The following is a 17,222-nucleotide window of genomic DNA, read 5'->3' as shown; positions in this document are numbered from 1 at the left end:
TATGTGGATCTGTGTGGGTGTGTATAAGCGTATGCGTCTGTGAGTGTGCACATGTGTAGATTTAAGGGTTTGTTTGTGTGTATGCAGGTACGTGAGTGTTACGTGTCTGATTGTGTGTGTTAAAGTGTGAATGGGGGTGTGTTAGTCCATTTCAGGCTGCTGTAGTGAAATACCTTGGACTGGGTAATTTATAAACAGCAGAAATGTATTGCTCACCATTCTGGAGGCTGGAAAGTCCAAGATCAAGGTGCCAGCAGATTTAGTGTCTGGTGAGGGCTCGTTCCTCATAGATGATGCCTTGTATGTTCCTCACATGGCAGAAGGGGAAGGGGCAAACAAGCTCTGTCAAGCCTCTTTTGTAAGAGCTCTAAACCCATTCATGAGGGCAGAGCCTTCATGACCTAATCACCTCTCAAAGGCTCTACCTCTTAAGACGATTGCACTGGGGATTTGGTATCAACATATAAATTTGGCAGGGGAGTGGGGGGCACAAACATTCAGACCATAGCAGGAGACAGTGGGGGAAGGTACTGACAGAGATGAGCTAGTCAGTGTAGAGGAGAACTGAGCTTCATGCAGTGGGGACTTGATGGACTCTGATCTCAATCAATAGTTCCACCTCATTGTTGATGTATCCCAGCCTTGGGAGGGAGGGCTGTCACCCTGAGGGCCTCTGCTGCCCAACCAGGAGCTAAGCCTCTGGCATTGACTCTCTCTGACATCCCCTGCCTGTCACTGAAGGCTGTCATTCACCCCTGCTTGCTTCTTCCCTTAGGGAAATGCAGGTCTTCTTTTTCTCTTCTTCCTGCCTTATTATCATTATTATTATTATTATTATTATTTGAGATGGAGTTTCATCCCTGTTGCCCATGCTAGAGTGCAATGGCACGATCTCAGCTCACTGTAACCTCCACCTCCCAGGTTGAAGTGATTCTCCTGCCTCAGTCTCCCGAATGTCTGGGATTACAGGCGCACGCCACCACACCCAGCTATTTTTTTTTTTAATTTTTAGTAGAGACAGGGTTTCACCACATTAGCCAGGCTGGTCTTGAACTCCTGACCTCTCCACCCGTCTAGGCCTCCCAAAGTGCTGGGATTACAGCCTTGAGCCACTGCGCCCGGCCCTTCCTGCCTTATTTTTTTAAAAAGCATATATATACACACACACATACACAGATACACACACACATACACAGATACACACACACACACGTAAACACATACACATACACATATACATATGTAGATGTGTTTGTACATATATATGTGCATATATAATTTTAAAAACAGAGAACAAGGAAGAGATATGTGATAGGGTTTTATTTTAATCCTGTTTTTTAACCTGTCATTGATTTGCAACAGGACCTGGGACATGTTATGCAACTAATTTCTTCATTCTAAAAATGTTGGCCAAAAGCCTAATGCATGCTCAGCACTGTGTTGCCTCTTGCTGGAGTTATTTTCAGGAACAAAAACAGAGGCAGAACTTACTAATAGGGGAGCTAGACATTACAACAAATTACACTGATCTGGCAACTACGTGGAGGAAAGGGCTGGGGTCAAACGTACAGGGTACTATGAGAAAGTGTATTTGGGGGCCCTAATTTCCTCAGTGGGAATTGGAGGAAGCATCTTCCTTTGTTAATCGGGGATACTGGCACTGACCTGAAGGGGCTGCTGTGAAGATTATACCATATGCCCCGGTGCCTGATAAAACGGGGGTGATTATTATTGCGGTGGAGGCCCGGTCCCGGACCACTGCAGGAAGGCAGCAGGCTGGGACGCACAGAGACCATAGCAGCCAGAGACGGTCAGTCAAGGGCAAAAATGTCCAAGAGCTGGAGCCCAGACCTGCGAGAGAAGCTCACAGAGCCCAGCCCGGGGAGGCCTGCCAGCAGTCAAGCCAATTCACCTACTCCTGGCACAGGAGGAGAGGGACACTGCTGCCACAGTCTCCAGCCCTCCCACCAGACGCAGCTCTAGGTTCTGTTTTCCACCAATCCACAGCAGAAACCAAAAGAAGAAATGCATATGACAGAATCAAAGCCATGCACAGTTTTCCAAGTTACAGCTATCTCTCAGGTCAATCCCCAATTTCAAGTCTCCTTTGCTTCTGAAGTGTTCAAAGTAGCTGAACACAACTTTTCCATTATCCAGCAACTCCAGTGACAGGAGATGCTCTGTGTTCCCTGAATCATTGGCCTACTGAAAATAATTTTAGTGGGGTGTTTTAAACTATGGTTAAAAATAAAATAAAATAAAATAAATAGCATTTTAAGCCAGTTTAAGTGCACCTTTCAGTAGCAGTAAGTACATTCACATGTTGTACAACCAGTCCCCCATCTATCTCCAGAACTCCTTTCCCCTCACAAAAAGAAACCCTGTACCCATTAAACAACAACTCCCACACCTCCTTCCCCAGCCCCCAGTAGCCATCATTCTACTTTCTGTCTCCATGAATGTGCCTATTCTAGGGACGCCACACAAGTGGAATCAGACAGCATTTGTCCTTTGGTGTCCGGCTTAGCATAACGTCCTGGTGCTTCTAGAAGTTAATGCAGTGTCCACATGTGGATGAAGCTGGGAAACAGGTTAAATGCTGAGTGAGTTATTATATTACAGCAGAGCATCGTGAAAGTCAGCAGCGCCGTAGGTCCGGCCTCATGAGCTGTTTGACTGGGTGGAAGTCACTTAACCTCTCTGTGCCCAGGCTTCCTCACATACAAAATGGAAATAATGACAGTACATATTCATAGGGCTTTCATGAGGATCAAATAAATTACTATATGTAAGACACAGTAATACCTGGCACACTGGGGACACTGGACAAATATTAATATAATTTAAAATAAAGCACACACATGAACATATGTCTAAATATAAAATTACAGGCCCGGCACGGTGGCTCATGCCTCTAATCCCAGCACTTTGGGAGGCTGAGGTGGACATATCACCTGAGGTCAGGAGTTCGAGACCAGCCTAGCCAACATGGCAAAACCTCATCTCTACTAAAAATACAAAAATTAGCTAGGCATGGTGGTACATGCCTGTAATCCTAGCAACTTGGGACGCTGAGGCAGGAGAATTGTTTGAACCCGGGAGTTGGAGGTTGCAGTGAGCCAAGATTGCACCATTGTACTCCAGCCTGGGTGGCAGAGAGAGACAACGTCTAAATAAATAAATACAAATATAAAATTATAAAGTTTCTATCCTCACACAACAGATTTTTATGTGATTATGATTTAAAAAATAAAACCACTCTCAAAAAGAATACCTTATATTCATCTAGAAATTAAACATGAATTTTCTATTGGAAACATAGAAAGAAATTTAAATTCATCTATGACAGCCCTCAATCTTAAGAAAAAGATAAGCTCTAGAAGGATTCTAAGCAAGTTTAGAAAAGATATGCCCCAGACTTCCATTTGACAGTCTCCACAACCATTCAAGAAATGAGAGGTAAAACTTAAAACACTGATAAAGCAAAATATTGCAAAATTGGTAATGTTCACAAGTTGAGATCTAGAAATACTATAAGCAGTAAACTTCAAAGGGAAAAACATCCTCGATTACTGCATATTTATGGAAGAAGTTTCCCCATACTGAACAAAGAGATGTCTGTTTATCTCAGATAAACCCATTTTATGGGTAAAAAAAAAATAATAATAACCTAAATGATCATTTTGAGTGTAGATTTTGCAATCAAAATCTTGACCACATTTTAACATTCTCCCTCCAGTCTTCTACTTCTCAGTCAGAGGTCATCATTGTCACTTTGTGGCTTGACTTTGCAGCCACGTCTTCCGAAGGCCTGTTGTCTTCTCACCCCGGCACCCACAGGACGTCTGCAGGGAAGCCATGTTGCCTCCTAAGGGCCTGCAGGCCTGCTGTGATCCAGCACCATCAGAGCCAGGTAAGATTTGCATTGTCTCTTCATCTGGTCACAGACGGGCTTTTCCCTTTTTGTAAATCTGACACACAATAAGCTTTGAGTGAGACCAAAATCAAGGAACCCAACATGTGTACCAGAGGGTCATTTGAGAGGGTCATTTGCGTCAGGGCATGGGTTTAAGAGTCCTACAGCTTGGAGGCAGGTCCTTGCTCTTGTTCAGGTCAGAAACCTGGTAGTTCTTCACTCCCAGCAGGACTGTAAGGACAAAGAATTCAACTGTTTTGACTCTACAGTTTCAGAAATAGAGTTTTCCTTTTCAGAGAGAATAGTCATAATTCTCTCTTATCTTAACGCTTTCACTTGGCCTTTTTGTGTGTGTGCTGTGCTGGCCTGATTAGAGTCTGTTGTCTTTAAGCGTTTTTCTGAAACGTTTACTCAGGAAACACATGGAATGCACTCTGACAACTAAAGCCCACGTCTCCATTTACTGAGGCTTTTTGTTTTCACATATTAAATATCTCATACCTAACCCAATACTTTATTCGCCAATAAAGACCCAAGGCTTCAGGCGCAAGGAAAGGAAAGGGAACCAGTGGAAATCAGTGGAATCCCAGTAAGAGGGGAAATATTTCATGAACTTTATTTTTAAAAGCAGGTTTTTAGGGGTACTAGAAAATTCCCCTAGACTTGTTTCATTAGAAAGAAAACACAGTATGTGTCAGGGTATGAAAACAGGAAAGGGTGAGAGAGTAGCCGTTGTTTGATCATCTCAATCAAGGGGAAATTTGTCTGAGGTAAACAGTTCTCAGAAACAGCAATAGTTTCACAGATTTGATTTTTAAAATAGTTTTGGTATCCTCCAAATCAGGCCTAGACTAAAAGTCTGCACTCCTTAGGACAATGAAGGCCAGTGTAAGTCATGCAATAATTAGGACTTGCAATAATTACCTTGGAACCCAAAATGGTGATGACTTATTTTTTTATCATGGAGTAACTTAGAGATAACAATGTCTAATTTGTGGAGATGAGAAAATAAAAACCAGACTGAGTTAAATATAGCTCTTACCTGCTGACAATAATAGCATGTAAATTGATTGAGAGGTAATTGAAGGAAAAGCATATGGATATATTTAGATTATTCAAAAGAATAAAATATTTATTAACATTAGACACATTGATTAAATATACATGATAAAATTCTAGGGATACACTAAAAGACTAGAAATAAACTGCACAACTTCCAAACTCATAGAGGGAAAAAAAGAAGCAGTACAGATAAGGCAACTTATTTTATAAATTTCTATAATAATTATGTTGACCATATTTAAGAAATAAAAATTAAAGATGACTGCACTAAACATTCAATTTAAGAAGTTAACTTTGAAAAACAGAATAGACCCAAAGATAGTAGGAAAAAAGAAAGAATAAAGGCAAGAGAAGAAGTTAACAAAATAGAAAACGTAAAAGCTATAAAGAGGATCAAGATGCTAAGAGTTACATCTTTAAAAACACTAATAAATGGGCAAAATTCCAGCAAAACTGATCAAGAAAAGACAGAGAAGTTATAAATAAACAATATTAAGACTGAGGTAAAAAGAGGACCAAACCACAGATGTAGCAGTAATTATAAAGATAGAAAAAGAATATTATGAGTAAGTTTATAAAAATAAATTTGAAAAATTACATGAAGCAGCCAACTTCTCAGAAAAATATAAATTACCAAAAATGACTCAGGCAATAATAGAAAATCTGACTGGCTTGATAACTGTTAACAAAATTAAGTCAGTAATTAAAAATCTTCCCACAAGAAACTCTAAACCTAAATGGTTCTACAGGTGAGTTCTCACTAAATTTAGGAACAGATACTTTCAATCTTACCAAATTCTTTCAGCAAGCAGGAAAAGAGAGAACATTACCTCAACTTATTTTACAAAATTTGTAAAATCAAGAAAAAAAACCCTCATCCATAAAAATAGAAGCAAAACTCTCAACAAAATATTGACAAACTGAAATCTATATAGTATAATCCTACATAATATGTATTATATCACAATCAAGTTAGGTTTATTCTAGGAATGCAAGGTTCAAACTCAGAGAAATCTATTAATGTAACTGATCTAACAGATTAAAGAGGGTCAATTAATCATCACAGAGATTCAGGAAAAGCATTCAATGAAATTCAATATCCAATAGACTAAGAATAGAAGAAAATTTTCTAGTTTGATAAAAGACATTCACAAAAAAATGACAGTAAACACCCAATGTTGAAATACTACAAATTATTCCCTTTGAAATCAGGAGCAATTCAAGAACATTTATTCTCATTTCTATTCAATATTATTTTGAGAGTCCTAGTCATCCTAGATAAATAAGAAACATTTGAAAGATATAAGGATCGGGAAAAAAGAAACAAAATTGTTACTATGTGCAAATCATATAATTGTATGCATAGACCACCTTAAAAATTTACAGATTTATTATTAACATTAGAGCTTCTAGCCTGCTTACTAGCTATAATACCAATTTGTATTCTATATACTGATAACAAACATTTAGAATTTTACATTTTTAAAAAATACCATTTATAATATCAAGAAATATATACAATACTGAGACATAAATATGAAAAAATGTGCAATATTTTTCTGCAAAAATATTCTACAAACATTTATTGCAGGGATTTTTACAGTAACTAAATAGAGGAACATACTAACTTCATAGATCAATTTTGCAAAGATGTCAGTTCCTAGAAAATTGATTTATAGTATTATAAATCAAATTTCAGACAAATTAAGTTTAGCAGAATTCATTTGAGCAAAGAACATTTCATGAATCAGGCAGCATTCAGAACCAGAAGGGGTTCAGAGAGCTCTACCCAGGAACATGAGCAATGAGCTATGGAAATAGACTGAATATGGAAGCCAAGTAGAGAAACCGTCTGAATCACTACAGCTGGCATTTGCCTTATTTTCTCATGATTTAATCAGTTGGCTACCTGTGATTGGCTGAAACCCAGCCATTTGTTAGAAAAAAATGTCAAATTTAGTACATGCTAAGTTAGATTGCAGTTTGTTGCGTAGGAAATCAAGGTACAAAGACAACCTCAGTTTACTGGCCTCTTGCTTATTTAATTTAACAACGGATTTCATGAATTTCTAATCAAAATCCCCAAGTGACTTTTCCTGGCAATTGACAAACTAATTCTAAAATTTATATGAAAGAGTAAAGATCTTATGGTCATTAAAACACTCTTGAAGAAGAAAAGTACGTAGAGAGATTTCCCCAGTCAGATATCAAGACTTACTACAATGCTGTAGTAATTAAGATAATGTAGTCTATCGTAATAGGACGGACAAACAGACCAAAGAGACAAATTGAAGAGCCCAGACTCAGATCCATGCACATGTGAAATCTTGATATTTGTTGTAAGTAACATTATAGAGGAAATGTTGGATTACTTACAGAGAGTGTGGGACTCTTGGATATCTCCATAAAAATTTATATTGTCTCTCTACCTCATAACTTACTCAGAAATGAATTATTGATGGACCAAGAATTTAAATGGGAGAAGTTAATTTTTAAAACTTTTAGAAGCATATCACTATTCATAAAAAAATAAATTGGAAGTATTTTGGGTAAAGGGCCATGATTTACTTACTTTACCATTAAAGTTTTCAAGAAAGAGATTTTCAAAAGGTGAGAAAGAGAATGCAAAAGAAAATGGGAGTAAAATGTAAATAATATGTGCATCTGGGAATAGGGTATACTGAGGTCCTTTGTACTATTTTTATCTTTTCAACATATCTATTAGCTTGAAGGTGTTTCAAAATAAAAGGGTGTTTTTACAAAAAAAATCTTTAGAATAAAATATAGGAGAATATCTTTATCACCTCAGGGTACTTAGGCCGCTCTTGAACACAATTCAAAGGATGTAAATTATAAAGGAAAATATTTACAAAATAAATTATATTAAAAGAATTTATGTTCATCAAAAATGGCCATTAAAAGAGAGAAAAAATACATACCATCAACTGGAAGAAGATATTTGCCACACATCAAACTGACAAAGGATCAGGATCATGAATATATAATGAACTCCTATGAATTAATAATACATACAATACATATCTCTTCCTATGTGTCAAGGTCTGTTAAAAATAATAAATAACCCAATAAAAAATGGACTAAAATGAATATTTCACAAAGGAAGGAAAGCAAATATTAAAAACATTAAAAGATTCTTAGCTCATTTGTAACCAGAGAAATACAAATTAAACCCCCATTGGTATAAAATTTTAGTCCTACAGGACTGGCAAATATTAAAAATCTTGGCACTATCAAGTATTCATAAAGACCTAAAGCAACAAGATGTCTCCTATACTGATGTACAGCAGAAATCAGTACAACCTTTGGCATCACCTATTTTAATTCACCCTTCAATTCCAATCCTAGATATTTACGGATACTAGCAAAAGTCTTGCATGTGCAAACAGGTGATAAGCATAAGATTATTTATAACAGAAATTACTTATAATAAATAAAAAGTTGAAAGCAACCTGAAATTTCCATCAACAGTAAAATGAATAAATAACAGTGGTACATTCATAGAATGGAATGAATATTAAACGACTACATATGGCAGTATAAATGAATCTAAATAATGTTGTGGGGGAGAAGAAAGACCTTGAAGAATTCAAGCAGCTATGAAAAGATGAAACTTTGAAAAATGAGGAGTGAGTTAGACATTCCAGTCAGCATCTAGGAACAGCATGACCCGTTTGGGAACTGCACATGCACAACTCCTCCCCCATGGCGTGTTTCCCCAATATGGAACTCGGTCTATGTGGACTAAGTTACTCTATGTCTCTGAGATCACAATGGGAATTATCAATGGAGTTCTTAAAAATCAGAGTTTGTATGTCCAAAAAGAAAGATTCTGTCTGCTTGCCCAATCATTGAGTATAGCAGGGTTTAACATTAGTATTCAAGTTATTAAAGCTATAAATTAAGAATCTTCATTTTTCTGAACATTTAAATTCAGTTTGCGAATCTTTCTTTTTTATTTAGAAATATAGCAATTGTCCAAAAATAAGAAGAGTTATTTTCATGTTCCTTGATAAATGTTTAAATTAGTTCATAAGTTAAAAACTAAAATTTCCTGTCTTAAATAACAAAATCTTCTTAGACACTTCGAACTACAATTAAGTATTTAACACATCTGAATTGCTCAAATGCCTGTCATGCAGATTTAATAAATTTAATAAGAACATTCTTTTGTAGCATTCAATCTATATGATAACTCTAAAAAACTTAAAAATATAATAAAGTCAATAACTTGTGTATATGTGTGTATGTGTTTTCTTTTTTTTTTTTTATCATTAATACTTTAAGTTCTGGGCTACATGTGCAGAACGTGCAGTTTTGTTACATAGGTATACACGTGCCGTGGTGGTTTGCTGTACCCATCAACCCGTCACCTACATTAGGTATTTCTCCTAATGTTATCCCTTCCCTAGTCCCCTACCCCTGACAGGTCTCAGTGTTTGATGTTCCCCTCCCTGTGTCCATGTGTTCTCATTGTTCAACTCCCACTTATGAGTGAGAACATGCGGTGTTTGGTTTTCTGATCTTGTGATAGTTTGCTGAGAATGATGGTTTCCAGCTTCATCCATGTCCCTGCAAAGGACATGAACTCATCCTTTCCTATGGATGCATAGTATTCCATGGTGTATACTTGCCGCATTTTCTTAATCCAGTCTATCATTGATGGACATTTTGGTTGGTTCCAAGTTTTTGCTATTGTTAATAGTGTCTCAGTAAACATACGTGTGCATGTGTCTTTTTTGTAGAATGATTTATAATCCTTTGGGTATATGCCCGGTAATGGGACTGCTGAGTCAAATGGTATTTCTAGTTTTAGATCCTTGAGGAAAGGCCACACTGTCTTCCACAATGGTTGAACTAATTTACACTCCCACCAATAGGGTAAAAGCATTCCTATTTTTCAACAACCTCTCCAGCACCTGACTTTTTAATGATCACCATTCTAACTGGCATGAGATGGTATCTCACTGTGGTTTTGATTTGCATTTCTCTAATGACCAGTGATGATGAGCATTTTTCATATGTCTGTTGGCTGCATAAATATCTTCTTTTGAGAAGTATCTGTTCATATCCTTTGTCCATTTTTTGATGGGGTTGTTTGTTTGTTTTTTGTAAATTTGTTTAAGTTCTTTGTAGAGTCTAGATATTAGCCCTTTGTCAGATGGAAGGATTGCAAAAAATTTCTCCCATTCTGTAGGTTGCCTGTTCACTCTGATAATAGTTTCTTTTGCTGTGCAGAAGTTCTTTAGTTTAATTAGATCCCATTTGTCAATTTTGGCTTTTGTTGCCATTGTTTTCGGTGTTTTAGACATGAAGTCTTTGCCCACACCTATGTCCTGAATGGTATTGCCCAGGTTTTCTTCTAGGGTTTTTATGGTCCTAGATCTTATATTTAAGTCTTTGATCCATCTTGAGTTGATTTTTCTATGAGGTGTAAGGAAGGGGCCAGTTTCAGTTTTCTGCATATGGCTAGCCAGTTTTCCCAACACCATTTATTGAATAGGGAGTCTTTTCCCCATTGCTTGTGTGTGTCAGGTTTGTCAAAGATTAGATGGTGGTAGATGTGTGGTGTTATTTCTGAAGCCTCTGTGCTGTTCCATTAACAAAGTCAATTACTTTAATCTCACGTATCTTAAAATCAGATAAAGCATACTTAAAGTGGTATAGTAATGACAAAACTTACTACATTCATACAATCCCTACAAATACATACCTTACATAACAATAGCAATATTACGTTAGAATTTTTGTTCTGGATTTACACACTTGCCCAGTGAAGACCAGCATTAGCACCTCTAGCTGGCCACAGGAGCTGGGACATGTCCACTTAGAGATTTTGACATTGGACTGGCCACTGCTGACTAGATGATACTGCCCAAGTCACAAGCCAACAAGTTGAGCCCTGATTTAACTTAGACTCTATCTTCTTACCCAATCACTTACTGAAATGCTTTCATAACGTTTTTCTGCATACCCACACTGCTCTCCAATTCCCTGCCCCACCCAGATTGCAATACTTGTATGTCTTTTCATTTGTGAAATTCTGTACCCTTTAATATTTTACTTTGACATTTGTTTTATCATTTCTATAATCATTTGTTTATACAAGGCTAACTTGGGGGGATTAATATTCTGAATTATAAATTCACAAAGGCATTAGACACTTGGCTAGAGGATGAGCCAGAGATAAAAATTATTCTTAGACTATAAAGTATCTAAAATAAAGAAAAAAGAATTTACAAACATCTTGGAACTGTGGGTGAGGGAGTTTCCAATTGCTTCTGACATGCAGGGATCGACAAATAAAAAACACTTCAGTGCTGGTTGCTAGCTTAAGATGTGTAAAATGTCACTGCATTTGTCTCTATCTAATGCAGACCTCACCAGGGATATACAGTTGCTGTTACAGTTACAGCAATAATCCAAAATGTAACAACTTATTACCCCTAACTGCTAGTATAAGACCTTGGGCACCTCTAAATTCCATCCAAATATTTCCTGGGGTCCCCCACAAATGTCTCACATGTTTTCCTAAACAAAATCACTTACGCAGTTGAGGCAACATTTTTATTTTTCAGAGATAGGATCTCCTTATCTTGCCCAGACTGGAGTGCAGTGGTGTGATCACAGCTTACTGCAACCTTGACCTCCTGGGCTCGAGCCCTCTGAGTAGCTGGGATTACGAGCATGAGTCACTGCACCCAGTCCTAATTTAATTTAAGCATTTTTCAATGACTGCCCCCAATGTGCTGCAGACCCCGAGAGACCTGGGTTCATGCTGCAAGGAGGGTTCCTGATTAGAATCCCTCTGGGTACAGAATTTGGGGAAATAGTTTGGGGAAATGATTCTTTGAGATTCTCTTTTAGCTTTCAGCTTTGCAGGGATTCAGCTAAGATGAGAGCTAAATAGGGCAGGCAGGGACTGGGAAGGGAAATATAGAAAAGAAAAAAATGTAAGAGATAAGCACCAGCATTCACACACAAAGATGACACCTTATGATGGAGTGTGGTGACGGGGATTAAAGAGGAGTCAAAGTGAAATTAGAGTTTCTCAGCTGTTGCCAAGGCAGTAAATAACAAAGAGGGAGGATGGATTGTACACAGGAGAAAGATAAGAACTTCTCTCTTAACTTCCTTCATGTACTTCGGCATGCCTTCACACAAACCTTACCTCGACGTTTTGAGAAGGAAATGTATTTGCGGTTCTTCAGTTGACATCTATTTTCTCGTGTGTATTTTGCAAGCTTTGTAGGCCTAAGATAAAGTCAAAACAATGAAATTCTGTTTATTAGTGTTGCTACAGTTATTAAACTCCATTTTCTCTTTTGGGAAATGTGGAGTTCCATTAGGATTAGAAGATTGTCCCCAAAAATGTTTTCACAAGGATATTTGAGGATGCTTTGTTCATAATGGAAACAAATCGAAACAAATGTCCACCAGTGATTGAACTGGGTAAATAAAGATCTATAGAGATGATGAAGTCATTGAAAATGATCCATTCATTCATTCATTCAACATTTTTTTTTAATGGTTTCTGTATGTCAGGCAATCCTAGTTTCTTCAGAGGTGAACAAAGCTGGCAAAATATTCTGTGCTCCTTGACCTTACACTCTAGTGGAGAGAGGCAGTAAACAAAAAAAGTAAGGAAAATACATGTTAGATGTTAAGAAGCACTATGGATAAAAATGAAGCAGGCAAGAGGACTAGGGAGGCCAAAGAAGGATGCCATTTGAAATAGGGAGATGAGGGAAGGTGACGTTTGAGTAAAAATATGAAGGAGAAAAGGGAGAGCCACATGGATATTAGGGTAAGCTGCCTTCTTGACTTATGTAACAGCAGATGCAAGAGCGCTGAGGCAGGAGCAAGCTGGATGTGCCCAAGGAAAAGAAAGGAGACTGGTTGAGTAAGAGAAGCAAGTGAGCAGCAGAGAAGTAAACTAGAGGATCAATAAGATCAGAGATGCCAAGTTACACAGGGCTTGTCATAGACTTTAGCTTTTATTCTAAGTGACATAGGAGATCTTTGGGCAATTCTGAGCAGACAAAAGCCATGATCTGATTTATGTTTTACAGGATCCCTCTGGCTCCTTTGTTAAGAATGGGTAGAAGGGGCTGGGCATGGTGCCTCACGCCTACAATACCAGCACTTTAGGAGGCCAAGATTGGAGAATCACTTGAGGCTAGGAGTGTGAGACCAGCCTGGTCATCATGGAGAGACCCCATCTCTACAAAATATTTAAAAAAAATTTTTTTAAGTATGGCTAGAAGGAAGATAAAGGCAGTAGAAAGGTTACCAGTTAGGAGGCTATTAGAATAATCCAGGTGAGAAATGATGATTCAGAGTGGTAGCCTTGAAGGTGATACAGTTTGAGTAAGATCTGGATACATTTTGAAGGCAGAGTAGATGGAATTTGCTGACACATTGCATTAGAGGTCTGAGAAAAAAATAAGGAGGAAAAAAATGACTCCAAGGTTTTTGGCCTAAGCAACTGGAAAGACGGAACAGCCATTTACCAAAATGGGAATTCTGCAGGAAGAACAAGCTCCATTAGGTTAAACTCTAATGCCATTTTTGCAGGTTCAAAACATTTGAATATCAGTCTTTTCATATAGTTTAACCTAACATAAATGTATATATGTTGACATAGAAAGATATCCTGGAAATATTTTTGAGTAGAAAAAGGAGGATACAGAATTGCCAAAAATCATATGATTCTATTTACAAAAAATTGAGAGTGTGTGCGGGACCCTAAGACTTGCAATGTGAAGATGTGGCTTGATGTGCTCAAGAACTTTAGAAATCCAGAGACTTTTGGGTGCTCTGGGATTGCAGAAGTAGCCTACTGCCTTCTACTAAGACTGACATTGACCTTTTGCTTGAAGACATTACAGGGTCTTTTAACTTAAAGACAACACTTGAGCCTCTCAGGATCTAAACCATCTGTCCTCCTGGACATCACACCGATAAGCAGGATCAAGTCACATGAGCCAGCATGGGAAGTGCTGAGCTTGTTAAGCCAGGACAGGGTCTCTATGCTTAAAAAAAAGCCACTGGACCTAACCAACCAGTGCTAGCTAGAGCTGGGGTTTGGGGGGCATGCATGGGGCTGGATCCCAAGGTGATGCGTCAAGGAAGACAAGATCAACTCAGATAAGCGGGGGAGGGCTCATTCATATGGGAGCATCATCTTGTAATTCAAAATTCAACACTCTTGCAAGGATCCCAGAAGATGATGCTGTATGCTGAGAGGAAGCTCTCAACCTCTTGGAAAACGTATTTGCAATAAATGTAGGAGAAATGCTAGAGCTGCTGCAGCAAACAGTGAAGGGGAGAAAAGGCTTGTAGAGGTGAGCATGCCAGAATGAATCTTCCGCATGCAGCCAAAAAGCCTGTTCACCTGAGCAGCAAGGACAGGCTGGTTAAAAAAGGGAGCAAGCCTCACTAAGAAGCTCAGTGGCACGCCCAGCAGCAATGCATCATAAGACATCAGGATCAGAGCACTCAATGAAGCTGCATGAAGAGGTGGCCCAACCCCACATGATATCTAACAGTACCACACATGCACTCTCCCTGAGCTGCATGGGGGAGGGGATCGCTTATGAGCAGCTAAAGGAAATTTGTAAAAGGCTGAGCAGAGCTCACCAATGGATGGGTGTCTTGGTATATGAGTACAAGCTAAAAACGGATGGCTTCTGCGTCACAGCCCCTCTCACAAATGGCACTGAAAGCAGCAGTGGGGACGGATCTCCCAGCGGGCAGAGCTTTAGGTAGCACACTTAGTCATCCACAATGTGGTAAGAGAGTAACTCAAGTCGAGATGATACGTGGTTTCATGGACACTGATAAACCATGTGACTGGTTGGTTGGATCTGTCAAAAGAAAGTTTAGAAGGTCAGAGACAAGGGGGTCTGGAGAATAGGCTGCAGATAGACATAGAGGAGCAGAAACCACATGGGAGGGACTTTGTTTCCCATGTTAATGTCCATGACAGAGCATTCATCATAGAAGACTCACTAAACAACCAATGAGACAGAATTATTTGACCCATTGACAACAGCCAGCTTCTGTCACCAGCTATGCCAAGTGTTGGCACAATGGGCTCATGGACAGAGGCCATAGGAGCAGACATGGAGGCTATATTTGGGCCCAATAGTGCTGCTATTGCTGCAACCAACTTTACAGGAACAAAGCCAACACTGAGACCCCAGTTTGGCACGATCCCTCAAGGACATCAGCCACTTGGTGACAAGTTGACTTCACTGGACCATTTCCACCCAGGAAGGACCAGTCATTCATATTGACTGAGAGCAAATATGTATTTCAAGTACAAGTTTGCTCTCCTGCCTGCCAAGTCTCAGCCATCACCATGATCACAGGCCTTACTGAGTGTTGGACCAATTGATATGGGATATTGTTTAACATTGTCTTGGACAAGGGTCTTACTATGCAACAAAGGAAGTATAGCAGTGAGCACATAACCACGGGATCCACTGGTTCTATCACATACAGTCCCACTTAGAAAATTTGTGCCTGATAAAAATTAAACAGCTTTTTGAAGGTGCAGCTGAGGCACTAGCTTAGAAGTGACACTCTGCAAATACGCAACACTCTTCTCCAGAATGCTGTACACATCCTAAATCAATAAACGTTACTGAGCTGTGTCCCCTGATGTATTCTATAACCCAGGTCCACGAGGAACCAAGGGGTGGAAGTAGGAGCAGCCCTATTTATCACAACTCCAGTAGGGAGATTTGAAATTGCCCATCCCTGAAACACTTGGCTCTGTGGTCTAGAGATCCTGATCCCCAGAGAGCAATGATTCCACCAGGGAACAAAGTAAGAGTCTCAGTAAACCTTAAACTGTAGCTGCCACCCAGTTACTTCAAAAGCCTCATGCCAAGAGACCAGCAGACAAGGAAAAGGTCATCATCCTTGTTGCTGTAAATCATCTGGGTAAAGTGACCCAGATCATCAGAGGTGGAACTGAAGGATACAATAGGGCGGGAAGGAATATATTGGGCACCCAAGTGATACCATGAAGCATCTCTTTATACTTCCAAGCCTAATTTTAGCGATAAATGGGCAAATGCAGCAGCCACAGCCTAAGCAGGGCATTGTGGCCAGGGGCTCAGACCTCTCAGGAATGAAGTCTGCTCACACCAGACAAGCCACCTCGACCAAGACAGGTGCTAGCCAAGGGTGAAGGGAATCAAGAATGGGTCATAGGAGAGACGATGTGTGTAAGTTGAAGCCTCAGGACCAGGTGCAGTAGCAAGGGCTATAGTTTACCTAATAACCTGTCTTTGGCAGAGTTATCCAGGAACCCTGGAGGAGCTTATCGCAGTCGGGATAAACTTACCATATGAAGCAAGTGGTCCCAAGTGGCGGAATGTGTGTACTCCAGTGGTTACTGTGGGGCACTGCTCAGATCCCCCTGGATAGGGCATTTGCTTCTAGCTGTCAGAAGTGTTGACTGCCAACAGCTCACAATTGAACCTCCACAGGAAAAGTTTTCAGCAGAAGGAAGCCACTTTGCCTAAGGTTATGCCCCCTGCTGAAGACACAGGAGCAGCCCACATCCAATGACTGGTAGATAATGCAGAGTATAAGGCCCACTCCACTTGCCTTAATTTGAGCTAACTCCGAAGGGCCAGCCCAGCTCCAGAAACCATGGGATCAGCTGAGACCTCCGTTGTAGCTGTATTGCAGCTTCACTTCTGTCTTTCCCAACCCTGCTTCATTTATTTCCTCACAGATGCTGTTTCATGATCCTCCCACACACACATCTCCATCTGCTGTGGTTTAAATGTGTCCCCAAAAGTGCATGTGTTGGAAACTTAATCCCCAATGCAACAAAGCTGAGAGGTGGGACCTTTAAGAGGTGATTAGGTCATAAGAGGTCTGCCCTCATGAATGGATTAATGCTGCTATCATGCGAGTAGGTTCATTATTGTGAGAGTGGGTTTATTAGAAAAGCGAATTTGGCCCTCTTTTGCTTGCTTTCTCCAATGTGTCCACATTCTCTTGCCCTTCTGCTCCTGCCATGGGATGACACAGCAAGAAGGCCCTCACAAGATGCCGGTCCCTCAATCCTGGATGTTCAGCCTTCAGAACTATAAGAAATAAATTTCTGTTCTTTATAAAATACCCAGCCTCTGGGTATCCTTTTATAGCAGCCCAAAACAGACTAAGACATCATCTCTGTGCATTTTCACAGAAAACTGTG

At 39.4% G+C, this 17,222-nt stretch overlaps 1 long non-coding RNA gene across 1 annotated transcript; it reads right to left on the bottom strand.

Moving 5' to 3' along the window:
• Positions 1-3,908: 3,908 nt before the first annotated feature.
• Positions 3,909-16,823, bottom strand: LOC108585558. The gene is made up of 3 exons (XR_001902074.3): positions 14,639-16,823; positions 12,168-12,250; positions 3,909-4,147 (listed from the first exon to the last, which is right to left on the bottom strand). It is a non-coding gene; the product is annotated as an uncharacterized LOC108585558 (long non-coding RNA).
• Positions 16,824-17,222: the final 399 nt, after the last annotated feature.

The sequence above is a fragment of the Papio anubis genome, chromosome 6 (genome assembly GCF_008728515.1).
Source record: "Papio anubis isolate 15944 chromosome 6, Panubis1.0, whole genome shotgun sequence".
Classification (NCBI taxonomy): Eukaryota; Metazoa; Chordata; class Mammalia; order Primates; family Cercopithecidae; genus Papio; species Papio anubis.
Note: the sequence above shows the minus strand (reverse complement) of the source record. Positions and strands in the feature narration are given on the sequence as shown.